Source organism: Anomaloglossus baeobatrachus, unplaced genomic scaffold (genome assembly GCF_048569485.1).
Source record: "Anomaloglossus baeobatrachus isolate aAnoBae1 unplaced genomic scaffold, aAnoBae1.hap1 Scaffold_263, whole genome shotgun sequence".
Taxonomy (NCBI): domain Eukaryota; kingdom Metazoa; phylum Chordata; class Amphibia; order Anura; family Aromobatidae; genus Anomaloglossus; species Anomaloglossus baeobatrachus.
Window position 1 is genome coordinate 141,105 of NW_027442165.1, and position 23,713 is coordinate 164,817.

The 23,713-nt window shown below is 51.1% G+C and overlaps 10 non-coding genes and 1 pseudogene across 10 annotated transcripts; all 11 read left to right on the forward strand.

Moving 5' to 3' along the window:
• The first annotated feature begins 1,095 nt into the window (after positions 1-1,095).
• LOC142264211 (U2 spliceosomal RNA) lies at positions 1,096-1,288 on the forward strand. Its single transcript, XR_012730782.1, has one exon. It is a non-coding gene; the product is annotated as a U2 spliceosomal RNA (small nuclear RNA).
• Positions 1,289-2,576: 1,288 nt separating this feature from the next.
• LOC142264222 (U2 spliceosomal RNA) lies at positions 2,577-2,761 on the forward strand. The gene has a single exon (XR_012730788.1). It is a non-coding gene; the product is annotated as a U2 spliceosomal RNA (small nuclear RNA).
• A 1,302-nt stretch (positions 2,762-4,063) lies between these two features.
• On the forward strand, positions 4,064-4,247 carry LOC142264302 (U2 spliceosomal RNA). Its single transcript, XR_012730839.1, has one exon. It is a non-coding gene; the product is annotated as a U2 spliceosomal RNA (small nuclear RNA).
• Positions 4,248-5,535: 1,288 nt separating this feature from the next.
• Positions 5,536-5,720, forward strand: LOC142264224 (U2 spliceosomal RNA). Its single transcript, XR_012730790.1, has one exon. It is a non-coding gene; the product is annotated as a U2 spliceosomal RNA (small nuclear RNA).
• Positions 5,721-7,097: 1,377 nt separating this feature from the next.
• LOC142264241 (U2 spliceosomal RNA) lies at positions 7,098-7,271 on the forward strand (annotated as a pseudogene).
• Positions 7,272-8,573: 1,302 nt separating this feature from the next.
• LOC142264298 (U2 spliceosomal RNA) lies at positions 8,574-8,757 on the forward strand. Its single transcript, XR_012730836.1, has one exon. It is a non-coding gene; the product is annotated as a U2 spliceosomal RNA (small nuclear RNA).
• Positions 8,758-10,016: 1,259 nt separating this feature from the next.
• LOC142264226 (U2 spliceosomal RNA) lies at positions 10,017-10,209 on the forward strand. The gene has a single exon (XR_012730792.1). It is a non-coding gene; the product is annotated as a U2 spliceosomal RNA (small nuclear RNA).
• A 1,288-nt stretch (positions 10,210-11,497) lies between these two features.
• Positions 11,498-11,682, forward strand: LOC142264287 (U2 spliceosomal RNA). Its single transcript, XR_012730828.1, has one exon. It is a non-coding gene; the product is annotated as a U2 spliceosomal RNA (small nuclear RNA).
• Positions 11,683-19,965: 8,283 nt separating this feature from the next.
• LOC142264263 (U2 spliceosomal RNA) lies at positions 19,966-20,159 on the forward strand. The gene has a single exon (XR_012730809.1). It is a non-coding gene; the product is annotated as a U2 spliceosomal RNA (small nuclear RNA).
• A 1,876-nt stretch (positions 20,160-22,035) lies between these two features.
• On the forward strand, positions 22,036-22,227 carry LOC142264235 (U2 spliceosomal RNA). Its single transcript, XR_012730800.1, has one exon. It is a non-coding gene; the product is annotated as a U2 spliceosomal RNA (small nuclear RNA).
• Positions 22,228-23,529: 1,302 nt separating this feature from the next.
• On the forward strand, positions 23,530-23,713 carry LOC142264304 (U2 spliceosomal RNA). The gene has a single exon (XR_012730841.1). It is a non-coding gene; the product is annotated as a U2 spliceosomal RNA (small nuclear RNA).

Sequence of the window (23,713 nt, forward strand, 5' to 3'; positions counted from 1 at the left end):
GGCTTTCTACAGGTAAGGATGGCAAAGGGTGGCAGTGACGGAAAGTCAGGCGACCTGTCCTGTCCGTCTTTTTGTATCATGAATTGGAAAGACTGCAAGGGGCAGGGGAGGTGCTTGTGCCCAAAAGGAGGAGTTATTCAGATTCATTGCAGTGGGCGGCGGCTGCAAAACGCACCATTCTTCGTGTTTTTGCTGTGCAAAGCAGCCTTTTCAAGGGTTGGCTTGGGTGACAAAATGTCTTCTGTAGGCGTGGGTTTGTCTCCCTCTCACTCTCTCTCCCTAAGATGTGTCCGGCTGAGGCCAGGGTGCCACTCGAGGCCCAAACCAATTCTGGTTATCGCTTCTCGGCCTTTTGGCTAAGATCAAGTGTAGTGTTGTTCGAAAAGGTGGTTTAAGCTCCAGGCCACCTTAGTACAATGATACAATGCACACTGGAAGGTTGCGCTTGCTAGTACTCTGGGTGGATAGTATATTCATCTAGAGGAAAACATGGCCCTACCAGGATCGAGGCTATTAGACTGAGTAAGGGTGGGGGGCTATGGTACAACGTGCCCCAGGACTGACGACCCTGGAGTGAGTCTGAGCTTGCTGGCTTGGGACCCCGGCAAGCCTTGGGCTCTGTAGCACACCGTACCTTGCCTTTTCATACTTTTTGAGCATATTACCCTATCCCGGCCTTCTGGCTAGGAAGGGAAATTTTTATAATCCCGGTCGGAGGTCTGGTCAGCTTCGGCTGAGAAACCAACACCCGGTTGGAGGTCTGGGTCAGCTTCGGCTGAGAAACCAACACCCGGTTGAAGGTCCGGTTAGCCTTGGGCTGAGAAACCAACACCGGTTGACGGTCCGGGCAGTTTCGACTGCGAAACCAACAACTAGTAGCTCTCTACTCCACTTGGGTAAGATGCCTGGGTGGACGCTGGGAGCAACGACAAGGCTCAACCAAGCTTCGGCTTGGGGGAGCACCGAAGATCCCTGACCCTTGCTGTGGCCTTCTGGCTCGGAGGGACAGGGTTGATTTTTGGGGACCCTCTCCTCACGGTGGGGTCCACACGAATCCTAGCCTTTGCACTGTTTTTGGTGTGACTTCGGTCATGCATTTTTTGTGGTGCTTTGGAAAGCTTCATTAAATCAAAAATCTGTTCTTATCAGTTTAATATCTGATACGTCCCCTATCTGGGGACCATATATTAAATGGATTTTTAGAACAGGGAGATGGAAAAAGAGCTTGCTCTGTCCACTCCACGCATTGACCTGGTATTGCAGTACCTCCAGGAACGGTGCACCCCTTCTTAACCCAGTTTCCAAAAGCAGAACTCGATTCACCTGATTCATATTAGCCCGATTAGCGAATTGAAATGAATTTTTATCTTTCACACTTTTTACTTGCTTTATTCATCCAAATGGCAAACTCCTCACCACTCAACTTCACCAACTCTGCTATGTCCCGTGCAGTATCTTGTTGTCAGTCTAATCTAGATCATGTGCAATTGAATGGAATAGATCCCTTTTGGACAAAGTGGAGTCAGCTGCTGCAGTGACCACTGGTGTGTTGCAACCTGCTGCAAAGCCTTATACCACAATATAAGGAACGTCAAATACTAAGAATGGGCGACCTATGAAAGAATTAGTACTTTCATTAAGTATACTAAACCGGCTAATTGGGAATAGACAAACTGTAAAAAGCCCTCTGAGAAAGCCCCTCTCTAACCTTTGTTAGTAAGCTTTTCTGTAGCCTGCCTGTTGATGTATTTTCCGTTTGAACAGTGCACAACATGAAGAGACGGAACACTGGCGGCTTGTCACAATGCCCCCCGATGACATCACAATAGCGCTGCTGCCTAGAAAGCCAGCTGCGCAGTAGAAATTGCTCTTTGGGTAGGAGGGTGGGCTAGTGGAAGGAGGGGTCAAGCCGTTTTTTTCCCGGGTGGTAGGGGGATCACAGGACAAGGGATGCGGGGGGTGAGAAGGGTTCAGAGGGCAGGGTTTGGGGGCTGGGAAGTGAAGGGAAAAGATTAGGGTTTGGGGATGATGAAAGGGCTTTCTACAGGTAAGGATGGCAAAGGGTGGCAGTGACGGAAAGTCAGGCGACCTGTCCTGTCCGTCTTTTTGTATCATGAATTGGAAAGACTGCAAGGGGCAGGGGAGGTGCTTGTGCCCAAAAGGAGGAGTTATTCAGATTCATTGCAGTGGGCGGCGGCTGCAAAACGCACCATTCTTCGTGTTTTTGCTGTGCAAAGCAGCCTTTTCAAGGGTTGGCTTGGGTGACAAAATGTCTTCTGTAGGCGTGGGTTTGTCTCCCTCTCACTCTCTCTCCCTAAGATGTGTCCGGCTGAGGCCAGGGTGCCACTCGAGGCCCAAACCAATTCTGGTTATCGCTTCTCGGCCTTTTGGCTAAGATCAAGTGTAGTCCCTTCATTGGGTTTGCATTGGTCTTGGCTGGGAGGGGCCCGGGCTTGCACAACCGCCGGCCTCGGGGATTGTTGCGCCTTTTGGTGCTTACGTCCCCTTATGGCTGGTGGTTCCTGGGCTCGGGAGGCGATCACCTGCGGCACTGCGCTTTTGTGTGGTGGCCGCTGACCGTTTTCTGAAATTTGCGGGTGAAATCTCATCTGTTCTTATCAGTTTAATATCTGATACGTCCCCTATCTGGGGACCATATATTAAATGGATTTTTAGAACAGGGAGATGGAAAAAGAGCTTGCTCTGTCCACTCCACGCATTGACCTGGTATTGCAGTACCTCCAGGAACGGTGCACCCCTTCTTAACCCAGTTTCCAAAAGCAGAACTCGATTCACCTGATTCATATTAGCCCGATTAGCGAATTGAAATGAATTTTTATCTTTCACACTTTTTACTTGCTTTATTCATCCAAATGGCAAACTCCTCACCACTCAACTTCACCAACTCTGCTATGTCCCGTGCAGTATCTTGTTGTCAGTCTAATCTAGATCATGTGCAATTGAATGGAATAGATCCCTTTTGGACAAAGTGGAGTCAGCTGCTGCAGTGACCACTGGTGTGTTGCAACCTGCTGCAAAGCCTTATACCACAATATAAGGAACGTCAAATACTAAGAATGGGCGACCTATGAAAGAATTAGTACTTTCATTAAGTATACTAAACCGGCTAATTGGGAATAGACAAACTGTAAAAAGCCCTCTGAGAAAGCCCCTCTCTAACCTTTGTTAGTAAGCTTTTCTGTAGCCTGCCTGTTGATGTATTTTCCGTTTGAACAGTGCACAACATGAAGAGACGGAACACTGGCGGCTTGTCACAATGCCCCCCGATGACATCACAATAGCGCTGCTGCCTAGAAAGCCAGCTGCGCAGTAGAAATTGCTCTTTGGGTAGGAGGGTGGGCTAGTGGAAGGAGGGGTCAAGCCGTTTTTTTCCCGGGTGGTAGGGGGATCACAGGACAAGGGATGCGGGGGGTGAGAAGGGTTCAGAGGGCAGGGTTTGGGGGCTGGGAAGTGAAGGGAAAAGATTAGGGTTTGGGGATGATGAAAGGGCTTTCTACAGGTAAGGATGGCAAAGGGTGGCAGTGACGGAAAGTCAGGCGACCTGTCCTGTCCGTCTTTTTGTATCATGAATTGGAAAGACTGCAAGGGGCAGGGGAGGTGCTTGTGCCCAAAAGGAGGAGTTATTCAGATTCATTGCAGTGGGCGGCGGCTGCAAAACGCACCATTCTTCGTGTTTTTGCTGTGCAAAGCAGCCTTTTCAAGGGTTGGCTTGGGTGACAAAATGTCTTCTGTAGGCGTGGGTTTGTCTCCCTCTCACTCTCTCTCCCTAAGATGTGTCCGGCTGAGGCCAGGGTGCCACTCGAGGCCCAAACCAATTCTGGTTATCGCTTCTCGGCCTTTTGGCTAAGATCAAGTGTAGTCCCTTTATTGGGTTTGCCTTGGTCTTGGCTGGGAGGGGCCCGGGCTTGCACAACCGCCGGCCTCGGGGATTGTTGCGCCTTTTGGTGCTTACGTCCCTTTGTGGCTGGTGGTTCCTGGGCTCGGGAGGCGATCACCCAGGCACTGCGCTTTTGTGTGGTGGCCTGCTGGCCTTCGGGGCTACCTTGATTCTGAAAATTGCGGATGAAATCTCATCTGTTCTTATCAGTTTAATATCTGATACGTCCCCTATCTGGGGACCATATATTAAATGGATTTTTAGAACAGGGAGATGGAAAAAGAGCTTGCTCTGTCCACTCCACGCATTGACCTGGTATTGCAGTACCTCCAGGAACGGTGCACCCCTTCTTAACCCAGTTTCCAAAAGCAGAACTCGATTCACCTGATTCATATTAGCCCGATTAGCGAATTGAAATGAATTTTTATCTTTCACACTTTTTACTTGCTTTATTCATCCAAATGGCAAACTCCTCACCACTCAACTTCACCAACTCTGCTATGTCCCGTGCAGTATCTTGTTGTCAGTCTAATCTAGATCATGTGCAATTGAATGGAATAGATCCCTTTTGGACAAAGTGGAGTCAGCTGCTGCAGTGACCACTGGTGTGTTGCAACCTGCTGCAAAGCCTTATACCACAATATAAGGAACGTCAAATACTAAGAATGGGCGACCTATGAAAGAATTAGTACTTTCATTAAGTATACTAAACCGGCTAATTGGGAATAGACAAACTGTAAAAAGCCCTCTGAGAAAGCCCCTCTCTAACCTTTGTTAGTAAGCTTTTCTGTAGCCTGCCTGTTGATGTATTTTCCGTTTGAACAGTGCACAACATGAAGAGACGGAACACTGGCGGCTTGTCACAATGCCCCCCGATGACATCACAATAGCGCTGCTGCCTAGAAAGCCAGCTGCGCAGTAGAAATTGCTCTTTGGGTAGGAGGGTGGGCTAGTGGAAGGAGGGGTCAAGCCGTTTTTTTCCCGGGTGGTAGGGGGATCACAGGACAAGGGATGCGGGGGGTGAGAAGGGTTCAGAGGGCAGGGTTTGGGGGCTGGGAAGTGAAGGGAAAAGATTAGGGTTTGGGGATGATGAAAGGGCTTTCTACAGGTAAGGATGGCAAAGGGTGGCAGTGACGGAAAGTCAGGCGACCTGTCCTGTCCGTCTTTTTGTATCATGAATTGGAAAGACTGCAAGGGGCAGGGGAGGTGCTTGTGCCCAAAAGGAGGAGTTATTCAGATTCATTGCAGTGGGCGGCGGCTGCAAAACGCACCATTCTTCGTGTTTTTGCTGTGCAAAGCAGCCTTTTCAAGGGTTGGCTTGGGTGACAAAATGTCTTCTGTAGGCGTGGGTTTGTCTCCCTCTCACTCTCTCTCCCTAAGATGTGTCCGGCTGAGGCCAGGGTGCCACTCGAGGCCCAAACCAATTCTGGTTATCGCTTCTCGGCCTTTTGGCTAAGATCAAGTGTAGTCCCTTCATTGGGTTTGCATTGGTCTTGGCTGGGAGGGGCCCGGGCTTGCACAACCGCCGGCCTCGGGGATTGTTGCGCCTTTTGGTGCTTACGTCCCCTTATGGCTGGTGGTTCCTGGGCTCGGGAGGCGATCACCTGCGGCACTGCGCTTTTGTGTGGTGGCCGCTGACCGTTTTCTGAAATTTGCGGGTGAAATCTCATCTGTTCTTATCAGTTTAATATCTGATACGTCCCCTATCTGGGGACCATATATTAAATGGATTTTTAGAACAGGGAGATGGAAAAAGAGCTTGCTCTGTCCACTCCACGCATTGACCTGGTATTGCAGTACCTCCAGGAACGGTGCACCCCTTCTTAACCCAGTTTCCAAAAGCAGAACTCGATTCACCTGATTCATATTAGCCCGATTAGCGAATTGAAATGAATTTTTATCTTTCACACTTTTTACTTGCTTTATTCATCCAAATGGCAAACTCCTCACCACTCAACTTCACCAACTCTGCTATGTCCCGTGCAGTATCTTGTTGTCAGTCTAATCTAGATCATGTGCAATTGAATGGAATAGATCCCTTTTGGACAAAGTGGAGTCAGCTGCTGCAGTGACCACAGGTGTGTTGCAACCTGCTTCGAAGCCTTATACCACAATATAAGGAACGTCAAATACTAAGAATGGGCGACCTATGAAAGAATTAGTACTTTCATTAAGTATACTAAACCGGCTAATTGGGAATAGACAAACTGTAAAAAGCCCTCTGAGAAAGCCCCTCTCTAACCTTTGTTAGTAAGCTTTTCTGTAGCCTGCCTGTTGATGTATTTTCCGTTTGAACAGTGCACAACATGAAGAGACGGAACACTGGCGGCTTGTCACAATGCCCCCCGATGACATCACAATAGCGCTGCTGCCTAGAAAGCCAGCTGCGCAGCAGAAATTGCTCTTTGGGTAGGAGGGTGGGCTAGGGGAAGGAGGGGTCAAGCCGTTTTTTTCCCGGGTGGTAGGGGGATCACAGGACAAGGGATGCGGGGGGTGAGAAGGGTTCAGAGGGCAGGGTTTGGGGGCTGGGAAGTGAAGGGAAAAGATTAGGGTTTGGGGATGATGAAAGGGCTTTCTACAGGTAAGGATGGCAAAGGGTGGCAGTGACGGAAAGTCAGGCGACCTGTCCTGTCCGTCTTTTTGTATCATGAATTGGAAAGACTGCAAGGGGCAGGGGAGGTGCTTGTGCCCAAAAGGAGGAGTTATTCAGATTCATTGCAGTGGGCGGCGGCTGCAAAACGCACCATTCTTCGTGTTTTTGCTGTGCAAAGCAGCCTTTTCAAGGGTTGGCTTGGGTGACAAAATGTCTTCTGTAGGCGTGGGTTTGTCTCCCTCTCACTCTCTCTCCCTAAGATGTGTCCGGCTGAGGCCAGGGTGCCACTCGACGCCCAAACCAATTCTGGTTATCGCTTCTCGGCCTTTTGGCTAAGATCAAGTGTAGTCCCTTCATTGGGTTTTCCTTGGTCTTGGCTGGGAGGGGCCCAGGCTTGCACAACCGCCGGCCTCAGGGATTGTTGCGCCTTCTGGTGCTTACGTCCCCTTGTGCTGGTTGGTTCCCGGGCTCGGGAGGCGATCACTCGCGGCACTGTCGCTTTTGTGCGGTGACCGGCGTGCCTTCGGGCAATTCTGTAAATATTGGGTGACTTGTCATCCAAACTCGATGGACCGATTTTGGTATGATCGGATTGTCCCTGTCGGGATAGCCAACTTAAAAAAAAAATCTGTTCTTATCAGTTTAATATCTGCTACGTCCCCTATCTGGGGACCATATATTAAATGGATTTTTAGAACAGGGAGATGGAAAAAGAGCTTGCTCTGTCCACTCCACGCATTGACCTGGTATTGCAGTACCTCCAGGAACGGTGCACCCCTTCTTAACCCAGTTTCCAAAAGCAGAACTCGATTCACCTGATTCATATTAGCCCGATTAGCGAATTGAAATGAATTTTTATCTTTCACACTTTTTACTTGCTTTATTCATCCAAATGGCAAACTCCTCACCACTCAACTTCACCAACTCTGCTATGTCCCGTGCAGTATCTTGTTGTCAGTCTAATCTAGATCATGTGCAATTGAATGGAATAGATCCCTTTTGGACAAAGTGGAGTCAGCTGCTGCAGTGACCACTGGTGTGTTGCAACCTGCTTCGAAGCCTTATACCACAATATAAGGAACGTCAAATACTAAGAATGGGCGACCTATGAAAGAATTAGTACTTTCATTAAGTATACTAAACCGGCTAATTGGGAATAGACAAACTGTAAAAAGCCCTCTGAGAAAGCCCCTCTCTAACCTTTGTTAGTAAGCTTTTCTGTAGCCTGCCTGTTGATGTATTTTCCGTTTGAACAGTGCACAACATGAAGAGACGGAACACTGGCGGCTTGTCACAATGCCCCCCGATGACATCACAATAGCGCTGCTGCCTAGAAAGCCAGCTGCGCAGTAGAAATTGCTCTTTGGGTAGGAGGGTGGGCTAGTGGAAGGAGGGGTCAAGCCGTTTTTTTCCCGGGTGGTAGGGGGATCACAGGACAAGGGATGCGGGGGGTGAGAAGGGTTCAGAGGGCAGGGTTTGGGGGCTGGGAAGTGAAGGGAAAAGATTAGGGTTTGGGGATGATGAAAGGGCTTTCTACAGGTAAGGATGGCAAAGGGTGGCAGTGACGGAAAGTCAGGCGACCTGTCCTGTCCGTCTTTTTGTATCATGAATTGGAAAGACTGCAAGGGGCAGGGGAGGTGCTTGTGCCCAAAAGGAGGAGTTATTCAGATTCATTGCAGTGGGCGGCGGCTGCAAAACGCACCATTCTTCGTGTTTTTGCTGTGCAAAGCAGCCTTTTCAAGGGTTGGCTTGGGTGACAAAATGTCTTCTGTAGGCGTGGGTTTGTCTCCCTCTCACTCTCTCTCCCTAAGATGTGTCCGGCTGAGGCCAGGGTGCCACTCGAGGCCCAAACCAATTCTGGTTATCGCTTCTCGGCCTTTTGGCTAAGATCAAGTGTAGTCCCTTCATTGGGTTTGCCTTGGTCTTGGCTGGGAGGGGCCCGGGCTTGCACAACCGCCGGCCTCGGGGATTGTTGCGCCTTTTGGTGCTTACGTCCCCTTTTGGCTGGTGGTTCCTGGGCTCGGGAGGCGATCACCCAGGCACTGCGCTTTTGTGTGGTGGCCTGCTGGCCTTCGGGGCTACCTTGATTCTGAATATTGCGGATGAAATCTCATCTGTTCTTATCAGTTTAATATCTGATACGTCCCCTATCTGGGGACCATATATTAAATGGATTTTTAGAACAGGGAGATGGAAAAAGAGCTTGCTCTGTCCACTCCACGCATTGACCTGGTATTGCAGTACCTCCAGGAACGGTGCACCCCTTCTTAACCCAGTTTCCAAAAGCAGAACTCGATTCACCTGATTCATATTAGCCCGATTAGCGAATTGAAATGAATTTTTATCTTTCACACTTTTTACTTGCTTTATTCATCCAAATGGCAAACTCCTCACCACTCAACTTCACCAACTCTGCTATGTCCCGTGCAGTATCTTGTTGTCAGTCTAATCTAGATCATGTGCAATTGAATGGAATAGATCCCTTTTGGACAAAGTGGAGTCAGCTGCTGCAGTGACCACAGGTGTGTTGCAACCTGCTTCGAAGCCTTATACCACAATATAAGGAACGTCAAATACTAAGAATGGGCGACCTATGAAAGAATTAGTACTTTCATTAAGTATACTAAACCGGCTAACTGGGAATAGACAAACTGTAAAAATCCCTCTGAGAAAGCCCCTCTCTAACCTTTGTTAGTAAGCTTTTCTGTAGCCTGCCTGTTGATGTATTTTCCGTTTGAACAGTGCACAACATGAAGAGACGGAACACTGGCGGCTTGTCACAATGCCCCCCGATGACATCACAATAGCGCTGCTGCCTAGAAAGCCAGCTGCACAGCAGAAATTGCTCTTTGGGTAGGAGGGTGGGCTAGTGGAAGGAGGGGTCAAGCCGTTTTTTTCCCGGGTGGTAGGGGGATCACAGGACAAGGGATGCGGGGGGTGAGAAGGGTTCAGAGGGCAGGGTTTGGGGGCTGGGAAGTGAAGGGAAAAGATTAGGGTTTGGGGATGATGAAAGGGCTTTCTACAGGTAAGGATGGCAAAGGGTGGCAGTGACGGAAAGTCAGGCGACCTGTCCTGTCCGTCTTTTTGTATCATGAATTGGAAAGACTGCAAGGGGCAGGGGAGGTGCTTGTGCCCAAAAGGAGGAGTTATTCAGATTCATTGCAGTGGGCGGCGGCTGCAAAACGCACCATTCTTCGTGTTTTTGCTGTGCAAAGCAGCCTTTTCAAGGGTTGGCTTGGGTGACAAAATGTCTTCTGTAGGCGTGGGTTTGTCTCCCTCTCACTCTCTCTCCCTAAGATGTGTCCGGCTGAGGCCAGGGTGCCACTCGAGGCCCAAACCAATTCTGGTTATCGCTTCTCGGCCTTTTGGCTAAGATCAAGTGTAGTTTGGGAGGGTACTACCTTGGTTGGTGCTGAAAGGTGCCAGGGTATTGCACAACTGCTGGCCTTGGGGGAGTGTGCATCGTAGGATGTCATAGCCCTCTTGTGACGGACAGTTACCTGGGCAACGAGAGGCGGTCACTTTATTATTTTCAAACTCATACTTCAAAAAAAAAAAAAAAAAATCTGTTCTTATCAGTTTAATATCTGATACGTCCCCTATCTGGGGACCATATATTAAATGGATTTTTAGAACAGGGAGATGGAAAAAGAGCTTGCTCTGTCCACTCCACGCATTGACCTGGTATTGCAGTACCTCCAGGAACGGTGCACCCCTTCTTAACCCAGTTTCCAAAAGCAGAACTCGATTCACCTGATTCATATTAGCCCGATTAGCGAATTGAAATGAATTTTTATCTTTCACACTTTTTACTTGCTTTATTCATCCAAATGGCAAACTCCTCACCACTCAACTTCACCAACTCTGCTATGTCCCGTGCAGTATCTTGTTGTCAGTCTAATCTAGATCATGTGCAATTGAATGGAATAGATCCCTTTTGGACAAAGTGGAGTCAGCTGCTGCAGTGACCACAGGTGTGTTGCAACCTGCTTCGAAGCCTTATACCACAATATAAGGAACGTCAAATACTAAGAATGGGCGACCTATGAAAGAATTAGTACTTTCATTAAGTATACTAAACCGGCTAATTGGGAATAGACAAACTGTAAAAAGCCCTCTGAGAAAGCCCCTCTCTAACCTTTGTTAGTAAGCTTTTCTGTAGCCTGCCTGTTGATGTATTTTCCGTTTGAACAGTGCACAACATGAAGAGACGGAACACTGGCGGCTTGTCACAATGCCCCCCGATGACATCACAATAGCGCTGCTGCCTAGAAAGCCAGCTGCACAGCAGAAATTGCTCTTTGGGTAGGAGGGTGGGCTAGTGGAAGGAGGGGTCAAGCCGTTTTTTTCCCGGGTGGTAGGGGGATCACAGGACAAGGGATGCGGGGGGTGAGAAGGGTTCAGAGGGCAGGGTTTGGGGGCTGGGAAGTGAAGGGAAAAGATTAGGGTTTGGGGATGATGAAAGGGCTTTCTACAGGTAAGGATGGCAAAGGGTGGCAGTGACGGAAAGTCAGGCGACCTGTCCTGTCCGTCTTTTTGTATCATGAATTGGAAAGACTGCAAGGGGCAGGGGAGGTGCTTGTGCCCAAAAGGAGGAGTTATTCAGATTCATTGCAGTGGGCGGCGGCTGCAAAACGCACCATTCTTCGTGTTTTTGCTGTGCAAAGCAGCCTTTTCAAGGGTTGGCTTGGGTGACAAAATGTCTTCTGTAGGCGTGGGTTTGTCTCCCTCTCACTCTCTCTCCCTAAGATGTGTCCGGCTGAGGCCAGGGTGCCACTCGAGGCCCAAACCAATTCTGGTTATCGCTTCTCGGCCTTTTGGCTAAGATCAAGTGTAGTCCCTTCATTGGGTTTGCCTTGGTCTTGGCTGGGAGGGGCCCGGGCTTGCACAACCGCCGGCCTCGGGGATTGTTGCGCCTTTTGGTGCTTACGTCCCCTTATGGCTGGTGGTTCCTGGGCTCGGGAGGCGATCACCTGCGGCACTGCGCTTTTGTGTGGTGGCCGATGACCGTTTTCTGAAATTTGCGGATGAAATCTCATCTGTTCTTATCAGTTTAATATCTGATACGTCCCCTATCTGGGGACCATATATTAAATGGATTTTTAGAACAGGGAGATGGAAAAAGAGCTTGCTCTGTCCACTCCACGCATTGACCTGGTATTGCAGTACCTCCAGGAACGGTGCACCCCTTCTTAACCCAGTTTCCAAAAGCAGAACTCGATTCACCTGATTCATATTAGCCTGATTAGCGAATTGAAATGAATTTTTATCTTTCACACTTTTTACTTGCTTTATTCATCCAAATGGCAAACTCCTCACCACTCAACTTCACCAACTCTGCTATGTCCCGTGCAGTATCTTGTTGTCAGTCTAATCTAGATCATGTGCAATTGAATGGAATAGATCCCTTTTGGACAAAGTGGAGTCAGCTGCTGCAGTGACCACAGGTGTGTTGCAACCTGCTTCGAAGCCTTATACCACAATATAAGGAACGTCAAATACTAAGAATGGGCGACCTATGAAAGAATTAGTACTTTCATTAAGTATACTAAACCGGCTAATTGGGAATAGACAAACTGTAAAAAGCCCTCTGAGAAAGCCCCTCTCTAACCTTTGTTAGTAAGCTTTTCTGTAGCCTGCCTGTTGATGTATTTTCCGTTTGAACAGTGCACAACATGAAGAGACGGAACACTGGCGGCTTGTCACAATGCCCCCCGATGACATCACAATAGCGCTGCTGCCTAGAAAGCCAGCTGCACAGCAGAAATTGCTCTTTGGGTAGGAGGGTGGGCTAGTGGAAGGAGGGGTCAAGCCGTTTTTTTCCCGGGTGGTAGGGGGATCACAGGACAAGGGATGCGGGGGGTGAGAAGGGTTCAGAGGGCAGGGTTTGGGGGCTGGGAAGTGAAGGGAAAAGATTAGGGTTTGGGGATGATGAAAGGGCTTTCTACAGGTAAGGATGGCAAAGGGTGGCAGTGACGGAAAGTCAGGCGACCTGTCCTGTCTGTCTTTTTGTATCATGAATTGGGAAGACTGCAAGGGGCAGGGGAGGTGCTTGTGCCCAAAAGGAGGAGTTATTCAGATTCATTGCAGTGGGCGGCGGCTGCAAAACGCACCATTCTTCGTGTTTTTGCTGTGCAAAGCAGCCTTTTCAAGGGTTGGCTTGGGTGACAAAATGTCTTCTGTAGGCGTGGGTTTGTCTCCCTCTCACTCTCTCTCCCTAAGATGTGTCCGGCTGAGGCCAGGGTGCCACTCGAGGCCCAAACCAATTCTGGTTATCGCTTCTCGGCCTTTTGGCTAAGATCAAGTGTAGTGTTGTTCGAAGAGGTGGTTTAAGCTCCAGGCCACCTTAGTACAATGATACAATGCACACTGGAAGGTTGCGCTTGCTAGTACTCTGGGTGGATAGTATATTCATCTAGTGGAAAACATGGCCCTACCAGGATCGAGGCTATTAGACTGAGTAAGGATGGGGGGCTATGGTACAACGTGCCCCAGGACTGACGACCCTGGAGTGAGTCTGAGCTTGCTGGCTTGGGACCCCGGCAAGCCTTGGGCTCTGTAGCACACCGTACCTTGCCTTTTCATACTTTTTGAGCATATTACCCTATCCCGGCCTTCTGGCTAGGAAGGGAAATTTTTATAATCCCGGTCGGAGGTCTGGTCAGCTTTGGGCTGAGAAACTAACACCCGGTTGGAGGTCCGGGTCAGCTTCGGCTGAGAAACCAACACCCGGTTGGAGGTCTGGGTCAGCTTCGGCTGAGAAACCAACACCCGGTTGGAGGTCCGGTTAGCCTTGGGCTGAAAAACCAACACCGGTTGACGGTCCGGGCAGTTTCGGCTGCGAAACCAACAACTAGTAGCTCTCTACTCCACTTGGGTAAGATGCCTGGGTGGACGCTGGGAGCAACGACAAGGCTCAACCAGGCTTCGGCTTGGGGGAGCACCGAAGATCCCTGACCCTTGCTGTGGCCTTCTGGCTCGGAGGGACGGGGTTGATTTTTGGGGACCCTCTCCTCACGGTGGGGTCCACACGAATCCTAGCCTTTGCACTGTTTTTGGTGTGACTTCGGTCATGCATTTTTTGTGGTGCTTTGGAAAGCTTCATTAAATCAAAAATCTGTTCTTATCAGAACAAACTGAGCTAGCTACACTTGACGAGATACGATCAGGGAGACAAGCTCCGAAGCCCAGCCGAGACCGAAAGAGGGAGATCGGACGGAAGAAGAGCTTGGCAGAAAGAAGCAAGAAGACGAAGGCTCGGAGAAGACTTGGGGAGACCAGAGGAACTTCGAGGAGGAACACAGCGGGAGAAGACACCCGGAGAAGAATCCAAGATCCAGCTCCGGGAACTCAAGCAGGAACCAGCCATGGCAAGCAAGCCAGAGAAGGCAGCCAAGAAGGCTCAGGACCCAGGGACCTCCAGGAAGGCTCATCCAGAGGCTTCTTCGGCCCAAGAGGCCCCTACCTCCGACGCCAGCCAGCCGGAGGGAGCCCGGACGCCGCCTGAAAAGGCTCCAACCCTGGAGCCTTGGATGCGGCAGACGGTCGCCCTGAAGCTGAAGGCGGTGGATGGTAGGTTGCCGGACATGTCCAGCGACGTGTTCTGCAAGAAGATGATTCTGGATCAGGGCTTCTCCAGGGCGGAAACCCTGAGTGTCCAGACCTTCATGACTGGCATTTTTCTGGTAACCTTTGCCACGGTGAATGCCTGCAGGAGATACTGGGAGGCGATGAACGCAGCGATGCCGGACTCCCCTTTTCATTCTTTTTTAGGATCCTGTCCTATTCAGAGGGATGAGAAGAGGATCACGGTCTCCATGCGGAACCCGCACACCCCAGGAAGAGACATCTCCACGTTCCTGGGACGTCTCTGCACAGTGGTGAGGGAGCCATCCCACATCCTTAACGGCAACGGATTCTGGACGGGTAAGTGGTCAGTAACCATTCGACTCCACAGGGAACCAGCATCCGAGGATGGTCTCCAGCACCTGCCCCCGACATTCTCTCTGGGAAACTCCTTTGGTCTCATCTACTACCCGGACATGCCACACAACTGCAGGAAATGTGGCGGGAAAGGGCATTCGATGAAGACCTGCAAGGAGGACGCCTGCAGGGTTTGCCGGGTGACAGGACACAGCTCCAAGGACTGCCCAAAGAAGAAGACTTGCAACCTATGTGGACAGGCGGACCACCTTTACAAGGACTGCCCACAGCGGGAGAAATCCTGGGCAAGGGTTGCCGCGGCGACCCAGTATCGGGTAGTCACAGCTTCGTCGACCAAGGCAGCTACGACCAAGGCCACAGAGGCCAAGGACAAGGCGGCCAAGAACCCAGCGACCGTGGCTCCAGCCGATGCCCCAGCAGCCACGGAGTCCAGGGAAAAGAAGGGTAAGAAAACTGTTGCCCCCTCCCTGGCCCCCCCCCCTGTCACCCCTGTCCAAACCCCTCCCCCCCCGGCCAACCCTACTGAGGATTCCACTACCTCCACCTCATTTCCCTACTCCTCAGTTGGTCTCCTCACCCCCCCCCCAAAGCCCACTCTCCCTCCCCAGACCATGAGAGCAGAGGGCCTCAGCACTCTTGCACTTTTCACCGAGGAGGATTTTCCAGCTCTTGTCTCCTCAGGTACAGGCCAAAGGAAAAGGAAGGTGGAAGATAGTCCTGTCGCAGAACCTTCCAAGCTGTTCATTGTGGACCCCAATCCACCCCAGGAAGAGGAGGATGGCCTCCTCCCAGAACCGGACGTGTTGGAGCAGATGGTGGAGTCCCTTGTGGCCGAAGAAGAAATGGAGGAGTCGGAAGCCACTGAGGCACCATCCCTGCTCGATCAGCTAGAAGAAGAGGGTCTGCTGGAGATACCCTTACCAGCAGGTGCCAAAGAGGAAGAACCGCCCGACCGGAGTGGTAACTAAGGCACACCGCCTGCTCTAACTTTCTCTTTCCTCCAATGACTGCTAACATTAACATCTTTTCCATTAATGTTAGGAGCATCAGAGACAAGTTCCGACGTCAGACAATTTTTGCGTTCCTTAACACTCAGTCTAGTGATGTATTTTTCCTGCAGGAATGCTCCCTTCCCTCCTCTAGGTCCTTCAACCATCTGGCCAGGGAGTGGACCCATGGCCCATCCTACTGGTCTGGCGGGGGCGACTGTAGGTCCGCGGGGGTCGCCGTGCTGATCAGGGGAAGCGCCTTCACATTGGACTCTGTTCAGGAAATCGTCTGCGGCAGGTTACTGCTCGTGGATGGCACCTGGGCGGGAGAACCTGTCAGGTTCATCAACGTGTATGCTTCTCCTGTGAAGAGCGATCGACTGGAGCTCCTCCAAGCCCTGCGCCCTCAGCTCGCTACCGCCAGGACGGTAGTGATGGCCGGGGATTTCAACTGCCCGATTGAGGAGGATGGACGCAGTTCTGGAACGGCTGCCAAGTTGGACGTCACATCCAAACTGCTCATTGAGATGGTGACCGAAGCCTCTCTTGTGGACGTTGTTGGCTCCATCGGACACGGATCCGTGAACTATTCATGGTGCCGATCCGATGGCTCGCTGCGTTCCAGGATTGACTTTGTGTTTACCTCTCGGGCGGTTGGGCGGAGTGGGCACTCGATGGTCCCCTGCTTCTTCTCTGACCACAGAGCCATTCACTTTCAAGGTGTGCTGGGCCATGGCTTCCCCATTGGCCCGGGCTCCTGGAAGCTGAACTGCTCTCTGCTGGAAAAGGGTGAGATTCTGGAGGAGCTTAGAGCTGCCTACTCCACGTGGCGGGCCTACAAGGCGGGCTTCCAGTCTGTTTCTGACTGGTGGGAATACGTTAAACTCGAGTTCCGTTTCTTCTTTCAGGCAAAGAGTCAACAACAGGCGTGTCTGAAGAGGAGGGACTTCAGGAGACTCCAGCGTGAGCTGCGTTCCCTGCAGGACCTTCTTCGATGCGGCTGGGACGTGAGAGAGGAGCTGGAGGAGACTAAGAGGAGCCTGAAAAGGCACTTCGAGGAGGAGTCCGAGCGAATTGTCTTCCGTTCCAAAGTGGAGAACCTGGAGAAGGGTGAGAAATGTAACTCGTTCTTTTTCAGGAAACTCCACGCCGGTCACACGCCCATGAATGAACTACGAGACGAGAGTGGAAGCATACGACGCGGGAAAGAGAATGTGATGAAGGTCGTCAGCGACTTCTACAGCGAACTCTACGCCCGCAAGACTACTGACCCCGAGGCCGCCGATAAGTTCCTGTCAGGTATCACTAACCATCTTGACCCTGCAGACGCGGCGGCCATGGACGTTCCTCTGACGGTGGACGAGCTGCTCTCGGCCGCCAAATCCTTTAGTTCTGGCAGGACACCGGGCAGTGACGGCCTCCCAGCAGAGCTCTATGTAGCGCTGGGAGACCTAATCTGTCCGGACCTGTTGGGGCTGTATGAGGAGATGGTGGTGGAGGGCAGAATGCCTCCATCTCTGAGGGAAGGAATGGTCACGATCCTGTACAAGCGTAAAGGAGAGAGGTGCGACCTGAAGAATTGGCGTCCCATCACCCTTCTGAATGTCGACTACAAGATCCTGGCCAAGACGATGGCAACGAGACTGAAGACGGTTATCGGACGGATCATCCACCCGGATCAGACCTGCGGCATCCCCGGACGTCGCATCGCAGACAGCCTGGCTCTCATGCGGGACACGGTCGAGTACATCAAAGCCCGCCGGGTGCACGCAGCCCTGATCTCGTTGGATCAGGAAAAGGCCTTCGACCGTGTTTCCCATGAGTTCCTGGGCAAAGCTCTGCACAGGTTAGGTTTGGGTAACATGTTTTGTTTGTATGTCCAACTAATGTATTTTGATATTCACAGCTCGGTGTTGGTAAACGGCTGGAAGACTGACCCCTTCCCGGTCCTCTCAGGGGTCAGACAAGGCTGTCCTCTGTCACCTCTTCTTTTTGTTTGTGTTATAGAACTCTTTGCAGAGGCTATCCGGCGGAATGGAGAGATCAGAGGGATCACCGCACCAGGACCAGAACGCTTCGAGGTCAAGTGCTCGCTCTACATGGACGACGTGACCGTCTTCTGCGCGGACCGGCGCTCAGTCGACACCCTCGTCCAGACCTGTGAGACCTTCGGACGGGCTTCGGGAGCCAAAGTCAACTGCGGGAAGTCGGAAGCCATGCTCTTCGGGGACTGGCAGCCGGCCTCTTCCGCCCCCTTCCCTTTCAGCACCCAGCCGGATTTCATCAAGGTTCTTGGAGTCTGGTTCGGGAAGGAAGGAGCAGCCCTCAAGTCCTGGGAGGAACGCTTGACCAAGATCACCCAACGGATCGGTCTGTGGAGCCTCAGACGCCTCACCTGTGAGGGCAAAGCACTGGTCCTGCGTAACGAGGTACTGCCCGTGCTGCAGTACACGGCCCAGGCCTGGCCCCCCCTTGCCACCGTGTGCAGGGCCATTACCAGGACGGTGTTTCGTTTTGTCTGGGGATCCAAGATGGACAGAGTAAAGCGGAGCATCATGTACAAGGATCCTCGCAAGGGTGGGAAGGGCGTACCCGATATCCCCACCCTCCTGCGATCCTCCTTCGTATGTGACTGCGTTCGCCGAACTCTGCGAGTCAAGAGAGGTTCCGCGGGTGGGTCCATGTCTCGCTTCTTCCTGCTCCCCCTTTGGAGACGGTTAGGCTGGGACAAGTGGGACAGCTCCTTCCCCTACAACTGGACGGCGCCATGGTTCTACGGAGACGTGGTTCGGTTTGTGAGGGAACACCAACTGGAGGGACTCAAGCCTGATTTGTGGAAGCCAAAGACTATCCACAAACTCATCAGAGCCAAGGACGAAATGGAGAACATTCCAGGACTTCATCACGACACACTGGAGACTGTTTGGACAAACGTGTCATCGGCTGGATTGACCAACGGGCACAAGGACTTGTCATGGATGGCGATACAGGGCGGACTGCCCGTCCGGTCATTCATGCACGCCCGGAACCTGTGCAAAACCCGGTACTGCCCAAGGTGCCCCTTCGTGGAGGAAACATCGCTGCACGCCTTTTGGGACTGCCGTTTCGCACAGCGCCTGTTGGTTGCCCTGGAGGATGACCTGAGGAACTCCGTCCCCAGAGGGAGCCTATCGTACCATTCCGTACTTTATGGACTCTTCCCTGGGACTCACACCGTTGGAGCCATCCAGGAGGCTTGGCGCCTTATGAACTGCTTTAAGGACGCTATTTGGGTCGCCAGGAACCGGCTCATCTTGAAGAGGGAGAGGATGTCTATCCAGGATTGCCGCAGGCTGATCCACAGCCTGCTCAGAGACTATTCCATCATGGACAGTCCGGACGACAGCGCCGAGGAGGAGGTTTAGACCTCTTCCATGCCCCCTCCCTCCTTTTCCCGTTATGTGCGTCTTTCAATAAAGCTTCGGGCCTGTGACTTCCCCACCCTATCCCCCTTTTCCCCTACCCCCATCCCCCAATCGCCGGTTCGTCGTTATTTATTGTCTAACTTTTTCTTTCAGCTTGAGTGTTATGGATAAGCATAGGAGCGTGATGTATAGTTTAGTGCGTCGTACTCTATGGCTATGTAAGAAGGATTGTATATTTCTGTGTGTACGGGGCTGCGGCACTGTACACGGTTTGTTACCTTTTTGTGAGTAGTGCATGATAATAAAGATGCTGTTAAATCAAAAAATCTGTTCTTATCGCTTCTCGGCCTTTTGGCTAAGATCAAGTGTAGTGTTGTTCGAAGAGGTGGTTTAAGCTCCAGGCCACCTTAGTACAATGATACAATGCACACTGGAAGGTTGCGCTTGCTAGTACTCTGGGTGGATAGTATATTCATCTAGAGGAAAACATGGCCCTACCAGGATCGAGGCTATTAGACTGAGTAAGGGTGGGGGGCTATGGTACAACGTGCCCCAGGACTGACGACCCTGGAGTGAGTCTGAGCTTGCTGGCTTGGGACCCCGGCAAGCCTTGGGCTCTGTAGCACACCGTACCTTGCCTTTTCATACTTTTTGAGCATATTACCCTATCCCGGCCTTCTGGCTAGGAAGGGAAATTTTTATAATCCCGGTCGGAGGTCTGGTCAGCTTTGGGCTGAGAAACTAACACCCGGTTGGAGGTCTGGGTCAGCTTCGGCTGAGAAACCAACACCCGGTTGGAGGTCTGGGTCAGCTTCGGCTGAGAAACCAACACCCGGTTGGAGGTCCGGTTAGCCTTGGGCTGAGAAACCAACACCGGTTGACGGTCCGGGCAGTTTCGGCTGCGAAACCAACAACTAGTAGCTCTCTACTCCACTTGGGTAAGATGCCTGGGTGGACGCTGGGAGCAACGACAAGGCTCAACCAGGCTTCGGCTTGGGGGAGCACCGAAGATCCCTGACCCTTGCTGTGGCCTTCTGGCTCGGAGGGACGGGGTTGATTTTTGGGGACCCTCTCCTCACGGTGGGGTCCACACGAATCCTAGCCTTTGCACTGTTTTTGGTGTGACTTCGGTCATGCATTTTTTGTGGTGCTTTGGAAAGCTTCATTAAATCAAAAAATCTGTTCTTATCAGTTTAATATCTGATACGTCCCCTATCTGGGGACCATATATTAAATGGATTTTTAGAACAGGGAGATGGAAAAAGAGCTTGCTCTGTCCACTCCACGCATTGACCTGGTATTGCAGTACCTCCAGGAACGGTGCACCCCTTCTTAACCCAGTTTCCAAAAGCAGAACTCGATTCACCTGATTCATATTAGCCCGATTAGCGAATTGAAATGAATTTTTATCTTTCACACTTTTTACTTGCTTTATTCATCCAAATGGCAAACTCCTCACCACTCAACTTCACCAACTCTGCTATGTCCCGTGCAGTATCTTGTTGTCAGTCTAATCTAGATCATGTGCAATTGAATGGAATAGATCCCTTTTGGACAAAGTGGAGTCAGCTGCTGCAGTGACCACTGGTGTGTTTCGAAGCCTTATACCACAATATAAGGAACGTCAAATACTAAGAATGGGCGACCTATGAAAGAATTAGTACTTTCATTAAGTATACTAAACCGGCTAATTGGGAATAGACAAACTGTAAAAAGCCCTCTGAGAAAGCCCCTCTCTAACCTTTGTTAGTAAGCTTTTCTGTAGCCTGCCTGTTGATGTATTTTCCGTTTGAACAGTGCACAACATGAAGAGACGGAACACTGGCGGCTTGTCACAATGCCCCCCGATGACATCACAATAGCGCTGCTGCCTAGAAAGCCAGCTGCGCAGTAGAAATTGCTCTTTGGGTAGGAGGGTGGGCTAGTGGAAGGAGGGGTCAAGCCGTTTTTTTCCCGGGTGGTAGGGGGATCACAGGACAAGGGATGCGGGGGGTGAGAAGGGTTCAGAGGGCAGGGTTTGGGGGCTGGGAAGTGAAGGGAAAAGATTAGGGTTTGGGGATGATGAAAGGGCTTTCTACAGGTAAGGATGGCAAAGGGTGGCAGTGACGGAAAGTCAGGCGACCTGTCCTGTCCGTCTTTTTGTATCATGAATTGGAAAGACTGCAAGGGGCAGGGGAGGTGCTTGTGCCCAAAAGGAGGAGTTATTCAGATTCATTGCAGTGGGCGGCGGCTGCAAAACGCACCATTCTTCGTGTTTTTGCTGTGCAAAGCAGCCTTTTCAAGGGTTGGCTTGGGTGACAAAATGTCTTCTGTAGGCGTGGGTTTGTCTCCCTCTCACTCTCTCTCCCTAAGATGTGTCCGGCTGAGGCCAGGGTGCCACTCGAGGCCCAAACAAATTCTGGTTATCGCTTTTCGGCCTTTTGGATAAGATCAAGTGTAGTGTTGTTCGAAGAGGTGGTTTAAGCTCCAGGCCACCTTAGTACAATGATACAATGCACACTGGAAGGTTGCGCTTGCTAGTACTCTGGGTGGATAGTATATTCATCTAGTGGAAAACATGGCCCTACCAGGATCGAGGCTATTAGACTGAGTAAGGGTGGGGGGCTATGGTACAACGTGCCCCAGGACTGACGACCCTGGAGTGAGTCTGAGCTTGCTGGCTTGGGACCCCGGCAAGCCTTGGGCTCTGTAGCACACCGTACCTTGCTTTTTCATACTTTTTGAGCATATTACCCTATCCCGGCCTTCTGGCTAGGAAGGGAAATTTTTATAATCCCGGTCGGAGGTCTGGTCAGCTTTGGGCTGAGAAACTAACACCCGGTTGGAGGTCCGGGTCAGCTTCGGCTGAGAAACCAACACCCGGTTGGAGGTCTGGGTCAGCTTCGGCTGAGAAACCAACACCCGGTTGGAGGTCCGGTTAGCCTTGGGCTGAGAAACCAACACCGGTTGACGGTCCGGGCAGTTTCGGCTGCGAAACCAACAACTAGTAGCTCTCTACTCCACTTGGGTAAGATGCCTGGGTGGACGCTGGGAGCAACGACAAGGCTCAACCAGGCTTCGGCTTGGGGGAGCACCGAAGATCCCTGACCCTTGCTGTGGCCTTCTGGCTCGGAGGGACGGGGTTGATTTTTGGGGACCCTCTCCTCACGGTGGGGTCCACACGAATCCTAGCCTTTGCACTGTTTTTGGTGTGACTTCGGTCATGCTTTTTTTGTGGTGCTTTGGAAAGCTTCATTAAATCAAAAATCTGTTCTTATCAGTTTAATATCTGATACGTCCCCTATCTGGGGACCATATATTAAATGGATTTTTAGAACAGGGAGATGGAAAAAGAGCTTGCTCTGTCCACTCCACGCATTGACCTGGTATTGCAGTACCTCCAGGAACGGTGCACCCCTTCTTAACCCAGTTTCCAAAAGCAGAACTCGATTCACCTGATTCATATTAGCCCGATTAGCGAATTGAAATGAATTTTTATCTTTCACACTTTTTACTTGCTTTATTCATCCAAATGGCAAACTCCTCACCACTCAACTTCACCAACTCTGCTATGTCCCGTGCAGTATCTTGTTGTCAGTCTAATCTAGATCATGTGCAATTGAATGGAATAGATCCCTTTTGGACAAAGTGGAGTCAGCTGCTGCAGTGACCACTGGTGTGTTGCAACCTGCTGCAAAGCCTTATACCACAATATAAGGAACGTCAAATACTAAGAATGGGCGACCTATGAAAGAATTAGTACTTTCATTAAGTATACTAAACCGGCTAATTGGGAATAGACAAACTGTAAAAAGCCCTCTGAGAAAGCCCCTCTCTAACCTTTGTTAGTAAGCTTTTCTGTAGCCTGCCTGTTGATGTATTTTCCGTTTGAACAGTGCACAACATGAAGAGACGGAACACTGGCGGCTTGTCACAATGCCCCCCGATGACATCACAATAGCGCTGCTGCCTAGAAAGCCAGCTGCGCAGTAGAAATTGCTCTTTGGGTAGGAGGGTGGGCTAGTGGAAGGAGGGGTCAAGCCGTTTTTTTCCCGGGTGGTAGGGGGATCACAGGACAAGGGATGCGGGGGGTGAGAAGGGTTCAGAGGGCAGGGTTTGGGGGCTGGGAAGTGAAGGGAAAAGATTAGGGTTTGGGGATGATGAAAGGGCTTTCTACAGGTAAGGATGGCAAAGGGTGGCAGTGACGGAAAGTCAGGCGACCTGTCCTGTCCGTCTTTTTGTATCATGAATTGGAAAGACTGCAAGGGGCAGGGGAGGTGCTTGTGCCCAAAAGGAGGAGTTATTCAGATTCATTGCAGTGGGCGGCGGCTGCAAAACGCACCATTCTTCGTGTTTTTGCTGTGCAAAGCAGCCTTTTCAAGGGTTGGCTTGGGTGACAAAATGTCTTCTGTAGGCGTGGGTTTGTCTCCCTCTCACTCTCTCTCCCTAAGATGTGTCCGGCTGAGGCCAGGGTGCCACTCGAGGCCCAAACCAATTCTGGTTATCGCTTCTCGGCCTTTTGGCTAAGATCAAGTGTAGTCCCTTCATTGGGTTTGCCTTGGTCTTGGCTGGGAGGGGCCCGGGCTTGCACGACCGCCGGCCTCGGGGATTGTTGCGCCTTTTGGTGCTTACGTCCCTTTGTGGCTGGTGGTTCCTGGGCTCGGGAGGCGATCACCCAGGCACTGCGCTTTTGTGTGGTAGTCTGCTGGCCTTCGGGGCTACCTTGATTCTGAAAATTGCGGATGAAATCTCATCTGTTCTTATCAGTTTAATATCTGATACGTCCCCTATCTGGGGACCATATATTAAATGGATTTTTAGAACAGGGAGATGGAAAAAGAGCTTGCTCTGTCCACTCCACGCATTGACCTGGTATTGCAGTACCTCCAGGAACGGTGCACCCCTT